Source organism: Pelophylax lessonae (genome assembly GCF_965119305.1).
Source record: "Pelophylax lessonae genome assembly, chromosome: 9".
NCBI lineage: Eukaryota > Metazoa > Chordata > Amphibia > Anura > Ranidae > Pelophylax > Pelophylax lessonae.
This window is the reverse complement of record NC_138776.1, coordinates 49,970,515-49,986,430: the sequence shown is the minus strand read 5'-3', so window position 1 is coordinate 49,986,430 and position 15,916 is coordinate 49,970,515. Positions and strand designations below refer to the sequence as shown.

General features: G+C 39.4%; 1 protein-coding gene across 46 annotated transcripts in view; it reads right to left on the bottom strand.

Moving 5' to 3' along the window:
- The window catches only part of TCF7L2 (transcription factor 7 like 2), a 325,847-nt gene that overhangs the window by 48,969 nt on the left and 260,962 nt on the right, over window positions 1-15,916 (bottom strand). The gene's annotated exons all lie outside the window — the stretch shown is intronic.

The window sequence follows — 15,916 nt, the reverse complement described above, 5'->3', positions numbered from 1 at the left end:
ACGTCAGATGAAGCAACTTTATCAATTCTAATAATCCACAGACACAGCGTGAAATGAAGTAAACTCTGCTACTTGGTGTCATTACACATGATATAGGCAGCTAATTATACCAACTTCAAATATTTTTTACTTCCGCCCCAATTTTCCATAAAGCCTTCAAATTTTGAGCAGTATAAAAATCACATTGACGTAGTAGTGTAGAGTCTGGAGGTACTCATTTGTATGGTCAGCTATATTTTTAGCACCAAGGTGTTTACTGGATAGCCTTAAAACTCATTGTTAAAGTAAACCTGTACTTCATGCAGGATAGCAAGGTGGAGAAACCGTGTGTAGGCTCCAAGTCGCTCTGAGAGGAGCCTGCAGAGCACCAAGGACTCTCTCCCCACCCTTGACAGCACTGGGGCAACTGATCCCTTAGGGACCCAGCACTGCATTGTTGGAGATAGGGGTAGGGGAATGAATCACATGCTTCTGTATACACTAGGAGGCCAAACAGAGCAGGAGAGGATATCAGTAAAGGTGAGGATATACGAGACATGTGGGCCTCCAAGTGAACCTTCAAAGGTGGCAGCCAACCCAAAACCCAACTCCAGACAAAATTTTGTTTTTTTGGATAGATTGGGTAAGGGATAGAACCTTTGTTGGGCTTTATAAAAATCAGCATCTCCATTAAGGAGATTTTCCCTTATTTCACGCATTGGTGGTCACACAGGAAGGAGACTCAAACTAAAAAAAACTGAGTAAAAATCTATGCCTCCCCTGCCCTGTCAAACAAAATGGTTTCCATTGTTGTCTGGGCATCCATAGGAGAGATTGCCCTCCTGTCCTGGTGACAATGCAGGCAATGAACACAAATCTACCTAATAAGAGTCACAGCCAGCAATAAAATTATGAGAGAGGGTTAACCTTTCTCCACTCACTCCAAAACTTAAAAATGTTGCCCGGAGTTGGGCTTTGAGGCTACTTATAGACATAAGATAGAAAATGCTGATATTTTTTGATTTCCCAGTCCTACAGGATTTCGCACAGTTGGCCCATAGACATTAAAAGACTCCTAATATTGAGAAATGAGCACGTTATCAAGGTACACCAGACACCAGACCAGTACCAGACGCTATAGAAACGATGCATGAGCCTTAAAAATGTTGTGCCATTGTGTGATCACCATAAAATGACAAAATCCATTTTTTTTAATATTCTTTAGATATTTGGTTCATTTCAACAATTTCCAGCACTTAAAAGAGTATCTAAATAAAACAAGATTCTAACATTTAAAAACCCAACTCCAGTTAAAACTATTTTGTTTAACTTCTGATGGAGTGGAAACAGGTAAAAACTTCTGCCAGGGTTTTACTGCAATGTGGGACCACACTGGAGACACCGGGGTCAGAAAAGAGGAAAAGGGGAGCCTCCAGAACAGAAAGACAAAAACATCAATAAATTCCTGTGGACAAGGTAGTGGAGGGCAACTCTAATTATAAAGCCCTGAATAAGAATTTAATGAATTCACTAGCAGAAGCCAACATGTTTCGGGGGTAAAGGTCTCCCTTCTTCAGGGTTAAAGAGAAGCAAAAGACTTACATCTGAGCTGCACTTGAGCATCAAAAGACATGCATTCTAAATGAAAATAATGGGGTGGGTTTACTACAGGCAAATAGACTGTGCACTTTGTAAAGTGCTGTTGCACTTTGTAAAGTGCTGTTGCACTTTGCAAGAGCAGAGCTTAGTAAATGAGCAGAAGCTCTGCTGACTTTCATCATCCAGTCACGTGCAAGCAAAAATGCATTTTTTTTTTTAATTTTCCTTGCACGTGATTGGGTATTTTTTTTGCAAAGTGAGGCTTTACCTCATTTACTAAGCTCTGGAGCAACTGCACTTGCAGAGTGCACAGTCTATTTGCATTTAATAAATCAATGTGTCATTAGAGACGACTGTCTAATGCAAAATTGTTTAAAACTAGCCATACACCAGTAGAGTTTCATTTCAAAATTTTCTTTTTTGGACCACTCATTCATTTTTTAATGGCTAGTGGGGTCAAACTGACATCCAGAAAATTAGATGGATTGGGATGAAAATGTTTTCTAACTGTAAATGTGGTTTTAGTTTGGGAAAAAATTGTAATGAAATATGTTTGATACGTCCGGGAGTCCATTAAGATAGCGGGTCTGGATGAAATTTTAAGGTCTTTCAAACAAAATTAGTTAAATCGATGGCAAGAAAGAACGTTCTGACCAATGATTTTTCAGAATTTCTGTACGAACGTTCAAGTGAAAATCGAACCCTTTATGGCCAGCTTTAATAAAGAATTCTCAAGTCCAGCTCAGATTTCCTCTTTAGCTCTGAAGGATGCGGGACCCTTGGAACCCTCAAAATGCATTGGATTCTCCAGGTGAATTCAAATACATTTTTATTCTTGCCTTTATAAGTAGAGTAGTGCTTCTATTTTATTCTACCTTGTCTACATGCTTCTTCAAGAACCACTACAGAAGTCCAAGAAAAAACAAGCTGCAGCAAACTCACATATAAAAACTATGAATATGTAGAACAAATAGATTGATCCAGTGATCCTGACCATCACAATAATATCAATGAAAACTTGAAAGGGGTTATAAGTCACCAGAATTAATAAAGAGCTTGAATCTTCTCAATTGGGAAAAGCAATAAAAAAAAAAAAAAAAAAAAAGCAATAAAAACTTGACGTAAGTCTTAAGCTTTGCCCACGATAGCTAAGAAATAGTTTTGACTTGTGCAGAATCCAAACCTACTTTAATCTATAGGTGTACCAACAGTAGAACAGGTATACCAATAAATACGACAAGAGTAGCTTACAAAGAGCTCACCTCAAACAGAGAAAAATGCAGAAAGTCGATCAATGTACAGCCAGCAATAAAGGTGCATGTAGAATGGGAAATTTCTTACACAAATCTTCCCAGTAATTTATAGCAATGTTCTTAGCATGGAATCCTCCAGCATGTATGACGGCAAGTCAGAGAATGACAATATAACATGTAATAACAGCCCTTAGCATTTACAAGCAGAGATTCCATAATAAAGTGTTTCTAAAGCCAAAATGTTTTCCTGTAGAGCATGGAAGGGTTTGGGTCTCCGTTGGGTATTTATTTCTCTCTGTGTCTCCAATTGGGACTGGTGACCATTATTGCCTAGACCGGAAGTGATGGGAGATCCAAGATTTTACAGATGTCATCAGAAGTGTCACCAATTGGGACTGGTGACCATTATTGCCTAGACCGGAAGTGATGGGAGATCCAAAATTTTACAGATGTCATCAGAAGAGGGAAATCTTTTAAAAGGGGACACCTGTTCTGGTGACATCTGTTTAAGAGGAAAATTCCCCCTGACTTTGAAGAGATTTCCTCTCACTTCCTATTTTGTCTCCAGGACAGGAAGTAAAAAAAAAAATCTCCCCAAAGTAAGATAGACACAATAAAAAACACATGGCTTTTAACCATTCAGTACTCTATCCAGCACTAAGATTTGGCCTTGGATACTTTAAGGAAACCTGCAATCTCCAAAACCCCAGGAGCCCACATTCTGCAAATGCTGACTTTCAAAATGCTGTCACTCCCACAATATCCTACGCTGCAATATTATACACTTCTATATGTTTTATAGACTATTATTTACAACATATGGTTATACTTCATACGTTTTATTGACCATTTTTATGATTTGGTATATTATCTACAATTATATAATTTTACTGTTATTAACTCGCTACATTTCATTACTACTTTCCATTAAGATAATATTCATTTTATGTTGTGGTTATATTATATAGTACATACACTATGATTATGTTATAGAACGTTGCATACTAAATAGTATAGTATGTTAGATTGTAAGCGTTAACGAATAGGGCCCTCTGATCCCTGTTGTCTTGAATTATGTTGTAACTGTACTGCCCCCCCCCCCCCATTTTGTACAGTGATACACTAACTGTGGGCGCTAATAAATTCTATATAATCATAATAATGATATAACACAATTCTCTTATTTTGGAAGGAAAACATTTTAAAATGCATGTAATTCGATTTTTTTTTTTATACAAATTGGAGAAATTAGACCCTGGCACATACTCTATATGCGGATTTTTTTATGTTATCTTGTTTCCCAGCTCTGATGAAGGGGGGTACTGAGCTCCTGAAATGTGTTGGCTTTTTCTTGAGTACTTCTGTCTTACACAATACAGATTTACTGGACATCCATTATAATTCCATAAATCTGCACACATCTTACAAGGATGGGGAATCTCTGAATTTGGGGTTGCATTGTATTATTGAAAAGCAACATCCCATAACTTTCCAAAAAAGTCATCACTAGGTCAGTGGTGGTGGCGGGGGGTCTAATGACAGGTTTGGTATAGTTAAGAGCAGCAGAAAAGAATAGGATCAGCCTTGGCCATTCAATTTGTTTCATCCATGTGTGCAGAAAATAAATTTCACTTTAAGGCTTACACCTTCCATTTTCTGACTCGTGTGCCACACATACGATAACCTTACTCATCTTCAATTAAAGTAAAGTCTTTGAATCAAAACTAGTGTCTGCCCTGTTAATCTGGATTGCCTGCTTCAACCACAGCCTTTTCACACAGGTATTTTTTCATACATTAGATAAATCTCCCATAAGCAACAGGTTACTTTAACAAAATATAAGCAATACTGAATATAGTCATTGAAAACACAAAATAATGAGAACAACATCAAGTCATCACTTGATAATTATAGATCAGCCCACCCACAAGTAATATTTTGGACAAAGCTTGGTGGGCTGAGTTAGTCCCTGGCTTCATATATGTATTGGATGCTCAAACAGCAAGACATTCCTGACATAATTCCAGGCTCTGATCCTGCACATCTTGAAGTTTAGGGTGTCCCAGCCCAACGTTTTGGCTCCTCCTTTATAAAATAAATGAATAATCCAACAGGGATGGTGAGAGCCCTTAAAATGGAAACAGGAGGTGTGTAGATCAAAGAACGCAGCACAGAGATGGTGGGAACCCCTTATAATGGGCAAAGCCTCAAAAACGAAGTACAGGGATGATGGGAGCTCCTCGTATTGGGCACAGCAGGTGTACAGACCTGGGAACTCAGTGTAGAGATGGTGGGAACCCCTCATAAGGAGAGCTGCAGGTGTTCAGACCTAATAAATCAGCACAGGGAGGGTGGGAACCCCTCATAATGGGCACAGCCCCGAGAACTAAGTACTGGGATGGTGGGGGCTCCTCGTAATGGGCACAGTAGGTGTGTAGACCAAAGAACGCACCACAGAAAGGGTGGGAACCCTTCACAATGGGCACAGCCCCGAGAACTCAGTACAAGGATGGTGGGAGCTCCTCGTATTGGGCACAGAAGGTGTACAGACCTGGGAACTCAGTGTAGAGATGGTGGGAACCTCTCATAATGAGACAGGGAGGATGGGAACCCCTCATAATGGGCACAGCCCCGAGAACTAAGTACAGGGATGGTGGGAGCTCCTCGTAATGGGCACAGTAGGTGTGTAGACCAAAGAACGCACCACAGAAAGGGTGGGAACCCTTCATATTGGGCACAGCCCCGAGAACTCAGTACAAGGATGGTGGGAACTCCTCGTATTGGGCACAGAAGGTGTACAGACCTGGGAACTCAGTGTGGAGATGGTGGGAACCCCTTATGAGTGCAGACCTAAGAAATCAGCACAGGGAGGGTGGGAACCTCTTACAATGGGCTCAGCTGGTGTACAGACCTGGAAATATAGTGCAGGAATGGTGAGAACCTCTTATAATGGGAACTGGGGGTGTGCACACCCGAGAACTCAACATGAAGATCTTACCAATAGACTCTTAAAGAGATAGAAGAACTGTCAGCAAGTTTAATTCTCCAGAATCCATCAAACACTAAAATATCATCAAAGAAAACCTTCAGATAATTGCAGGAATCCCTAAAATGTTTTTGCTATAAATAAACCGTACACCTTTCAATCGATATTGATATGGAAAAACCATTGTGCTGAGGTTGTCATCTCCCACCCGTTGGCCCCTTCCTCCCCAGAGAGGCCTGCTCCTCTCCCCTCCCAGCAATTTTCTGCTGCCGTGGCATAAATGTAATCCATGCTGAGGTACAGGCCCGGCCAACACCCCTCTGACTCCACGCGATTCACACCCCTTTGTGATGTAAGTCGGCCCAGCAGGGCGCCTCGCCTTTCATAGCGTCCAAGGCCCCCTGACAGAGCCCGCAGATTTGTTAACGCGCACTGTATCTCGCTCCAGAAGTCAGCGGCTCCCCCTTTATCCACAAAGGAAGCGAAGACCTTCTGCGTGCATTAAATGACATGGAGAAGGTCTCATTTTTTTTCCTGCTATTCAGCCCGAAAACCCTTTTATCACCAGCGAGCACCAGACAGGCCTACAAACTACAAGGCTCCCGGCAGCCAACCTTCACACGAGCACCGTGGCCCGGAAGGCGTCTTTCGAGGCAGGCCGCAAACCCTGCTTCCCGCCAGCCAGCTCCTAAAATCCATATTCCCCAAGGTGGAAATAAACTCCACTCGTACAAGGAAGAACATTTAACCAGATTAGGTGGCCGAGCAGATAAAGAGGCACTTGTACAAATGGATGAACGGATTACAGGCCAGATATTGCCTCATTTCCATAAGCAGCTTGTATTAATGCCAAGGGAGTCCGAGCCTTGACAAGAGTTAAATAGCTGAACATCATGTTTCCTCTCGCTCTTTCCTACAACCAACACAAAGTCATCTGTCCATTAAAACATCCAGAATCGTGTTTTAATACCAGGCCTTCGACCTTCAGCCAAATCTCACGAGCGAAATTGGCAATCCCCCCCTGCTTAATAAATGCAACTCCATAGAATGTGGAGTATATTTAATCCCTATTAGGTTTTTCCTGGCTGCAGTTGCATATTTTATTCTTTACTCCTGACGTCCCCAGATTTTCCTTTGGCTTCAACCAGATGAAATGATGGCATGTTAATGTCATTTTTCAATATCTTGAATTAAATATAAAATGTTTCATTAAAAAAAAAAAAACTAAAAATAAATAAAAACTGCTTAAAATTAAACGCGATCACTAATCTCTCACATAACATGTTAATGTGATATTAAAATCATTTTCAATATTTTCAAATCTTCAACTTCTATTAAAATAATCCCAGAAAATTCTGCCATGAAGGTCCTTGTTCACTTCCTGTTATAGGGTGACAACACTTTATCCTATCTCCCAAACGCGCTCGTGCTTTGTCATCTTTTAAAGTCTCTTTCACACTTGTACGACCTGAAAGTCACGTGACTTAGATGCGACTTTGACGCAACTTCGATGCCACTTAAAGCAATGCCTGTGTAATCTTAAGTTCTATGGACCTCAAGTCACATCAAAGTTGGAAAAAGTAGTGCAGTGACTACTTTGAAGTTGCTGCGAGCTTGAAGTTGCACAGATATGAATGGTACTCATTGAAAATCATGGGGTATGACTTGACATGCCACTTTGCAGTCCCAAGTCGCATGACAAGTCGCACAAGTGTGAAAGGGGCCTTACATGGATTTCCAATGGAGACTACAAGTGTTTCAAAACACATTACTTGGGCATGATTCACTGTTGTCACCATCAGGAATGTAGCCATGAGAAATGGATTCCACAAAGATCTGATGTTCATATCAACAAAGTGCCCACTACATTAAATCCTGTCTTAAAGAGAAGATGTAAGATTGTATTAGATCATATCTGAAATGTATCCATGGTAGCAGCAGTAAGCAGGAGTGATGGTCAGATTCTGAAAATTGTATGATATAATAGCATTCCTTAGTTATCACAAAACAGAGAAGTTTGTGTATTTTGCTCTAAATTTAATCACAATAAAAATTGCACATGAATGCTTGACATGAATTCCAACAGACTAAGGCTACTTGTTTAGCAAAAACCCTCTGAAAAAGCAATATAATAAAATAAATCATATTACCATGCGGAGAACATTCATAACACCGTATTACAGATAATAGGAAGTAGGAGCCTTGTGAAACATCTCAACATCTAACATATCAAGCAGGCCAAAGACATGATATGACCTCTGCTAGGTTGGATAACAATTTGATGCAAGCAGGAGAAAACCCTGGATAACTGGTGTCAGCAGATTATTATTATTATACAGGATTTATATAGCGCCAACAGTTTGCACAGCATTTTACAACATGGGGGCAGACAGTACAGTTACAACACAATTTAATACAGGAGGAAGCAGATACACCAATTAGACATTTCTGGCTTTTCTTTCAAGATAAAGTAGCACCAAAGATGGTCAAGCTCCATTCTCTATTCACATAAACATGGACCCCCAGGCTTTCCGAGCATGCATGCTTATGTGAAAACCCATAGAAAAAAAAGGATCTGAGGACACCTTGAAGGTCCAGTTGTCCTCCAAGGCCTCTAAAGTTGCCAAAGGTCTCTCTGGGAAAAAGGTAGCTTTAGGTCATGAGGTAGGACAAAGTCAAAGCCAATCCAATAAAGCCATTTGCCCTTGGAAATAGATCAGCTCTTGGGAACCTGCAGCTGCAAAAGTGTAGCTGCTGGTCAAAGCACCAAAGGTCCCAAACAAGAGATTCTAATTTAAGTGGCTCCAGCTGAATTTATGCAGCAACATTAAAGGGAAAGGTTCTGAACATTTAGGATGTTTATGCTATCAGGCAACATACAAAAAATGTTGAGCATTTTGAGCATTCAGTGCAACATGTGAAATGCGTCAGTTTTCGGCAGGTTCTTGTGCACCTTGCTAGATTTAACAAATCAGCTGGAGAGGAGCAGATAAGAGCACTGCTTCTAACTGTGAATATTTTCGTTATGTGTGTCAGCGCCGAATACCCTTTTTTAAATTTGTTTGGTAAAATTATTGTAGCAAATATACAGAATAGCAAAAATCACTGGCCTATGCTCCAGGATGAAAGCAGAAGACTCTCTATAGCTCATTTAAACTACCCCCTAAAGGAAACCTGCCCCAGGAGAACAAAATGTAAGTTGTTGACTTAAATCTGAAAATTTTAGCTGCCTGGTTTTAATGAGTATTCTCTTGTTTTTATGCTTATTTGATCCCTTGACCCGGAACAGCTATGCAAGAAGGAAAGTACTGAGTGTTGGTCATGTCCCTTATTTCCTGAATATCCTATGGCGGGCAGGCTTACAAACATCCTCATCATCCAAAGTCAAGCTTACTGAGTGATGGTTGTCCCATACTGGAGGCCTATTTGATTGGATGTACTTTTCTGGGTCAATATAAAAGTACATAAGTGGTGGTTTTATCTAGTTGAGCTAGACTGCAAGCCGTTGAGGCCTAAGGTCCCATCTTCTGTCCACCTCTAGGATGAAGAATTGAAGATCCTATGAAGACTGAACTCTACCAAGAAAATCTATACAAGGTAGACTGGACAAAGCACAACTAGCACTGATAACGGTTAAAGAGACAAAGCCCGGCATCCAATCTACAGCAAGCAATGTGTAGCAGCATCTGAAACATGTCTGTTGACAGTAATGAGGTTTTACTGTACACCCGAGGATGGCAGAAGATGGTGCATCTTTATATGACCTCCATAAATATCGCACCAGATAATGGAGACATGGAGCTGACATACTGACACACAATCATAGAGCGGTGTGTACAATCACATGTACAAGGCCTACAGATGTCAAGTCAGTAATGAGAAATGTTACACATTTATAATGTTGTATTTAACACTACAACCACCTTTACTGCTTAGAAATTCTCCTAGCATATAGCATTAAAGCACGAATGTCTGACACAAAAGGAAATCTTTGTAGCCCAAATGTTCTACTATTACACTATATGGAATAGAGGGAGCAGCAACACTTGAACCCAACATTTTCTAGTGTTACACTATATGGAAGAGTGGTTACAGCACCCTTTGTACCCAAATTTTACAGAGATACAATGAATGGAAAAGAAGTTACATCACCCTTTGTACCCAAATTTTCTACTGTTACACTAAATGGAAGAGAAGTTCCATCACCCCTCATACCCAAACTTTCTAATGTTATGCTATATGGAAGAAGGGTTATAGTACCCCCCCTGTACCTCAAATGTTCTAGTGTTACACCATATGGAAGAGTAGTTAGAGCCCTCTTTGAACCTAAAACTTTCTACTGTTACGCTGTATGGAAAAGGGGGTACAAGAACCCTTGCAACCCAAATTTTCTAGTGTTATACTATATGGAAAAGGGGTTATAACACCCCTTGTACACCGTTCTACTGTTACACTACATAAAGAGGGGTTGTAGTACCCTTTGTACCCCAAATGTTCTTGTGTTACACTATATGAAAGAGGAGTTACAGCATATTTTGTACCCCAATCTTTCTTTCTGTTACACTAAATAGAAAACAGGGTACAGCACCCTCGAGTTTTCTACTGTTATACTATTTAGAGGAGCACCTTTGGTAAACCAAACTTTCTACTATTAGACTATATGGAAGAGGGGTTTCAGCACCCTTGTATGCCACATTTTCAAGTGTTACTTTACATAGGAGAGGGGTTAAAGCACCCTTGGAACCCCAATTTTACTGTTACACTATATAGAAAAATGCACACAAAGAAGGAGCGAAACAATACAAATACATCATGGCTGTCCTTATTTAGCACACCACCTGACCAGAGTGTGGGGTGTACAGGGGGTGGGGGTGTAAATTGTAAAATGTAGCAGATGCCTCAAATTTGGACAGATTTGAACATACTTGCAGGTCCTAGGACTGTAAAGAAATGAAATTCAATTTAAAAAAAATCCTTAAAATCCAACATGATCCAGAGACTTTCCCTTGGAAAGTACGGTCCAATTTGCTATAACAGTAAACAATTCCTACCTCACCACTAATGGCAATCTGATATTCTTGATATTTTTAGAAATATAAATGACCTTTCATACAAAAGGAAAGAAACATTTATTAAGCAATCTATTGTATCTGCTCGAATTACAGTGTCTTTTAAGCTACTTTACATTTTCTCAACTCTAACAGTAAAGAACCCTTTCCACAACTTTTTCTAAAACCTCTTTTCTTATTGCCACAAGGGGTGTCCTTGCATCTTTAGGCCATGGTATGAAAAGAACAGCTTATACCCCTCGTTACTGCCATTTTAATACAATGCAAATTCCCACTGAGCTCGCCGTTCTTTTTCTCACCATACAAGACATTGTCTTAAAGGCACACAAAGCAGGATACATACCCTGTCTTTCCATTAAATATGTTTTTGCAAATGTTGCTCTTGAACAAACACTGCTTTAACAGCAAAGAATTCAATTCACATATGCAAACAATTGAATCTAATAGGATGAGGGTGACCAGGAATTATTTTTGAAGCAGATGTATTACTTTGTAGCTATTGGCTGTCTATATTTTCAGCAACAGCTACAAGGTTTGAAGTTCTAGTAGGGCCTCTGATAAAGCCTCCAGTGATAAATAATCCGGTGTTGCTATTGACCACCCAACATTATAGCAATGTGAACAAGTGCTAGCTCCTAGGACAAGCCTGTGATTACACACCTGCCATTTCTTGGTGTTTATCCCACCCCCACCCGATAAAGCCTCCAGTGATAAATAATTCGGTGTTGCTCCTGACCCCCCCAACATTATAGCAATGTGAACAAGTGCTAGCTCCTAGGACAAGCCTGTGATTACACACCTGCCATTTCTTGGCGTTTACTCCCCCCCCCCTCTGATAAAGCCTCCAGTGATAAATAATCCGGTGTTGCTCCTGACCCCCCCAACATTATAGCAATGTGAACAAGTGCTAGCTCCTAGGACAAGCCTGTGATTACACACCTGCCATTTCTTGGTGTTTACTCCCCCCCCCCCCCTCTGACAAAGCCTCCAGTGATAAATAATCCGGTGTTGTTCTTGACCCCCCAACATTATAGTAATGTGAACAAGCGCTAGCTCCTAGGACAAGCCTGTGATTACACACCTGCCATTTCTTGGCGTTTACTCCCCCCCCCCTCTGATAAAGCCTCCAGTGATAAATAATATGGTGTTGCTCTTGACCTCCCAACATTATAGCAATGTGAACAAGTGCTAGCTCCTAGGACAAGCCTGTGATTACACACCTGCCATTTCTTGGGGTTTATCCCCCCCCCCCCCGTTTGTTGTGGAATGTGAGAGCCGCTGTCACACTGCCTCTCCCCGCATTGTTCACCAACTGGCCCACAGATTATTTTACACCAGTATCAGATATCCACCGAGCGGCTAAATATCTGGCAATTACGGCCTTTCTAGTAAACAAGTTAACTCTCGCATCGCTAGCGGAGAAACCCAAAGGCTCACAGATAATTAAAGGAAAAAGAACTGAAAAAAAAAAAAACACTTAATAGCGTAAAATATTTAAAGTGGTTTCCTCTCTCTTTACTTTACAGTAATATTATTATAGCTCCCCGCTGTCGCAGCTATAAAACCCAATCCCTCTAACCCCTTCTACCCACGAAAAATAAATTAAATCATAGAAATGGGATCTGCTGAATATAAACTATCCTACGGATAAAGTTACTATGTTGCCATTATACATGTGCAGCACTGGGGCCCTGCTTTCAATAACCATCAGGTGCAGCATTTGAATGGAGTTTGCATGTGTTTCCTCTTACAACTAAAATGTAATCTAGCATTCTGTGGTGAGAATATTAGATTGTACGCTCCTTTGTGGAGCAGGGAATAAAGTGAATGGTTGTATGTGATCTATAAAGCACTCTATTAACACATAATATTGTGGGCCATACACACTATACAATTGTCTTTCAATTTTTTCCTTTAGATTTACCAAAACCATATAATATGAGGTCAAATCTAAACACTTTTAATTTGTATGCAATCAGCCAGGCCCTTGCACTACATAGTTGAAGGTAAATCTAAAAGAAATCTAACCACAACAGTTGTATAGTGTGTATCCAGCTTTAGAAAGCATCATCACTGCTTGATTTCACGCACAATCTTTGATTTCTGCTTATTAATGCTGCTCAGCTACATTTCTATTCCTCTCTGAAGATACGAGTCTACCAGTCACAGCTGACTGATTGAAAGCAATGTACTTTCCACTTGGCTGAGATTTTATCTCAGCAGTTGTCGATCAGGCTGGCTGAAACACAGGCAGCCACTAGAGGGACAGTCCTCAAATCTGTCATACAATGGGAAAAGAAAGAACACCAAGTGTGCAAAACATGAAAGTTACCTAAAAAAAAGGACTTAAAAGGCAAACATCACAACTTAAAAGTATGTGAAAATTGACTTTAACTGCCTAAGTGTTTATGCTGCTGTTGGGATCCCCCCTGGTAATATGTTTCTTTTCATATTCTATCATAAGATGTTGTAAGGAATTTGGTTACTGAGAACAATAGCTCAGAAAACCAGTTGTTCGAGTGATTGAGGTTTTATATAGTATCTCTGTTTTGCTGACCTGTGCCTTCCAGACTTAAATAATAAAAATAATAATTAAAAAAAAGAAAAAAAATTCCATTTACCCCCTTTTTACCCAGTTAAAATAATGAAAGTATTGCTGGGGGTGTGTCATGGGTGTGTTTTCTCTCCAAAAATTCTATCACTAAAAGGCGCCTCTTCTTCTAATATCAAAAAGCCATTCCTTATTAACCTCTAATATTAAGCACATGCGTTTTATTTGATTATTATCATCTTAGCAAAATTTTTTTTCTACTCCATAACATTAGTAAAACACTTCCCCTATTGGTTATTAGCTCTCTTTCTCTAATGACTCATTTATTTATTAATGACCAGGGTGCTTCCACTTTGATGACTTCACATCACTGATGGTGCAGATCTAAAGACTATGGGGAGATACAAGTGTGACGTGAGTTTTCAAAAAACAGTCAACCCTTAAATTCGGGAGGAGGGGGAGGGGGGGGGGGGGCTAACACCTGTTTACAGGATTATACAGGCCATAAACACAATTTGCTGAGATTGACAGGAAATGTTACCAAGCAGAAGGTATTAGAAGTCCTACAATTATCTTAATATTTAATATGAAGACCAGGGACATTGGGATTGGTCTACCAAAGAATAGATCATGTTCTCTTTGCAAAGTTAATGAAATGAAGGTGGGCTGACTTCAATTGTGTGCAAGGGAAAAAAATCCATTATTTATTTATTTTCCTTGCACGTGATTGGGTATTTTCACTTGGAGTAACCTCATTCTCTAAACTGGGTGAAAATTCACTTTGAAAAGTGAACATGTCCTATTACTTTTGTAAATCAATTCCATAGCATTTCTGATTAATGAGGACATGGGGAAAGTGTAGCAATGTATCACTTAACGAAAAGCAATATATAGGGGAACAGTAACACTGCATTTGTTTAATAAGCAGCGGTACATAGGGAAAGAGTAGCATTGTATCTGTTTAATAAGCAGTAATTTATAGGGAAAGAGTAACACTGTATCTGTTTAATAAGCAGTAATTTATAGGGAAAGAGTAACACTGTATCTATTTAATAATCAGTAATTTATAGAGAAAGAGTAACATTGTATTTGTTCAATAAGCAACAATATATAGGGAAAGAGTAGCATTGTATCTGTTTAATAAGCAACAATATGTAGGGAAAGAGTAGCATTGTATATGTTTAATAAACAGTAATTTATAGGGAAAGAGTAGCATTGTAGCGGTTTAATAAACATTAATTTATAGGGAAAGAGTAGCATTGTAGCGGTTTAATAAACAGCAATTTATAGGGAAAGAGTAGCATTGTATCTGTTTAATAAGCAGTAATTTATAGGGAAAGAGTAACATTGTATCTGTTTAATAAACAACAATATGTAGGGAAAGAGTAACATTGTATCTGTTTAATAAACAGCAATATATAGGGAAAGAATAGCATTGTAGCAGTTTTAATAAGCAGTAATTTATAGGGAAAGAGAAGCATTGTAGCGGTTTAATAAGCAGTAATTTTGTAGGGAAAGAGTAGCATTGCATCTGTTTAATAAGCAGTAATGTATAGGGAAAGAGTAGCATTGTATCGGTTTAATAAACAGCATTATGTAAGGAAAGAGTAGCAATGTATCTGCCTAATAAACAGCAATATGTATAGGAAGAGTAACATTGTATCATTTTAATAAGCAGTAAAATATGTAAGGAAAGAGTAGCATTGTATCTGTTTAATAAATGACAATATATATGGAACGAATAATCTTGTATCTATTTAATAAGTTGGAGAATGTAAGGGAAGAGTAACAATGTATCTATTTAGATTACAGAGCAATAGGTAGGGAAAGATTAACATTAATGATATATATGATCTAATTTATCTTCAAAGTCCTTTTAGTCTCTTTTAGTCTACAAAGGTGCAATTCATCTCAGTCTCTATAGTGATCGGTGATGACAGTAAGCCTCATTCTTGTAGGACCAACACAAGCATTTACTCAAAGCACTACACAGAAATATAATAACTGCCTAATAAACATGAATTATTTCCAACAAAGCAATGTGCAGAGGTAGTGTGGAAGAATCTGCACAGACACAACCTACAATATCAATATTTTCCACTTGACTGGGCCTGCTGCCAAATATCAAATCTTCTGTGGCCGGAGGTGTAGACCTTTTGTATACAGGTACGTCACATTAATGATGACATTACAGCAGATGGCCAAAGTGACAACACTTTGTCCTGAATTAATTATCACATATAAAATCGACATCTGCCTTCCACGGACAAGCCATCATCTCCTAATCAATTTGTCACTAGATCAGAAACAATTAGATATTGTTTGCTTGGTACCCTCTGACCTTTTCCCTGTCCTGCCATGCAACTATTGTGATTTAATTACTGAATATTACGACAAGCTCCTCCAAAAGGCACCTCGCTGGATAATGGCCAGCTCACAAGCGAGGTTTCTGAACCTATTCAGCTGCCAAGACTTTAAA